Source organism: Palaemon carinicauda, chromosome 8 (genome assembly GCF_036898095.1).
Source record: "Palaemon carinicauda isolate YSFRI2023 chromosome 8, ASM3689809v2, whole genome shotgun sequence".
Lineage (NCBI taxonomy): Eukaryota > Metazoa > Arthropoda > Malacostraca > Decapoda > Palaemonidae > Palaemon > Palaemon carinicauda.
The window spans coordinates 10714455-10716106 of record NC_090732.1 but is presented as its reverse complement, the minus strand read 5'-3'; the positions used below and the strand labels follow the sequence as shown (position 1 = coordinate 10716106).

Below are 1652 nucleotides of genomic sequence, written 5' to 3'. Positions count from 1 at the left end.
TGTTTTATTTTAGACAAAAGTATTTTTAAACAAGACATAATTTCGCATAATCAACGTAATTGCTTAGCAATTTGTGGTAATGCACTATTGTTTAAAAGTAGTTCAAAGTTGTTAGTGATTTAAAACCTGCATGTAAGATTGAAACTCTTAGAAATATAACTAGCATTATAAAGGAGATTAACAAACTGAAAACCGATATGTATTTCGATTAGGAATTCTTGAAAAATACACATTTGTAGATTACAGTAGCATTACAGACTCCTTTTTACTTTAGAAAGAACAAAATTTCTAACAGCCTGGATGCTGTTCCAGAACTGCATACAGATGAAATAATAATACCAATTCTCTAATATCGCAAGAGGGTCTGCCCCTCTCTTTAATTCTTCTCCTGTACTTCTCTTTCTCCCTATTTCCTTAATCTTTCCCATCCCGAGTACCTGCCTTTGAGCTATAAACTGGGTTGTATCCAGGGGTACTCTTCCTTACCCCATATTCCCCACTTCCATATTATTATTATTATTATTATTATTATTATTATTATTATTATTATTAATACTGTTTACAGTACTGGGTTGGGTGGAATTTTGGTCCTTGGTTTCAATAATAAAACAAAATGAAAACCATTATGGAAGAACCACATTTTGTCAATTGAAATATGCAGTTTTGTTATTTTTTTAATAACCTGAGAAATACTCCTATGCAGGGACAACTTACTTTTCAAAAACCTCTGTGAGCTACTTATTTACTTTTGCTATGGTTGTCCCTGACAGCTTTGCTGATCATGGCGGTACCTAAACCCTTTTACCACGTTAAGGTTTCCCCATTCAATATATATATATATATATATATATATATATATATATATATATATATATATATATATATATATATATATATATATATATATATATATATATATATATATATATATATATATATATGTGTGTGTGTATGTATGTATGTATGTGGTGATGATGATGATGATGATGATGATAATGATGATGATGATTTAAGATACTTGACTCTTAATAATAATGATATATCTCCTACTAAGTAAATAAAAAACGTCTCATTACATTGTTAAAGTTGCATACGGAATTACTTAGTGCGATTAAGTCACTTATAAGACCGAGCACTTAAATAGGAGTAACGTTTCTACTTATAAACTTGACTAATTTACTTAACTTTAGAAGGAAAATGAATCTCACGTCAGCTTGATAAGGAACTGAAATAATCTCTCTCTCTCTCTCTCTCTCTCTCTCTCTCTCTCTCTCTCTCTCTCTCTCTCTCTCCTCTCTCTCTCTGCTATAGGAAGTCACACAATTTACCAGAAGACCAATGGTAAATGTTTAGGGCTAGTGCTAAATAAAAAACTAACTTTCAGTAAGCATATTAGGTTAATATGACAAACATAGTTATCAAAATTGCCAAAGTAATGTCTATCATATATAAAATTAAAAGGATCATTTCCCTTTATATATCGTAAAAACAATGGTATCAGTCATTAGCATCTCCTCATTTAAATTACTGCATTACAACGGGGGGGGGGGGGGGTTGTAGTATATACAGCCTGCAACCGCTAGCAGTAAGGCAAATTATGACTTAGTTCATACATCCCCACCCACCTGAGTCTCTCGACATTGAAGCTGGAA

At 31.7% G+C, this 1652-nt stretch overlaps 1 protein-coding gene across 2 annotated transcripts in view; it reads left to right on the top strand.

Moving 5' to 3' along the window:
* Positions 1–145, top strand: part of LOC137645648 (uncharacterized) — a 7630-nt gene extending 7485 nt beyond the window's left edge. Inside the window, exon 6 of one of the 2 annotated variants that reach the window (XM_068378477.1) lies at positions 1–145. This exon is cut by the window's left edge and continues 1182 nt beyond it. The gene's annotated coding sequence lies outside the window, so the exon portion shown is untranslated. The other variant, XM_068378476.1, reaches the window with a different exon arrangement.
* The last annotated feature ends 1507 nt before the right edge of the window (positions 146–1652 follow it).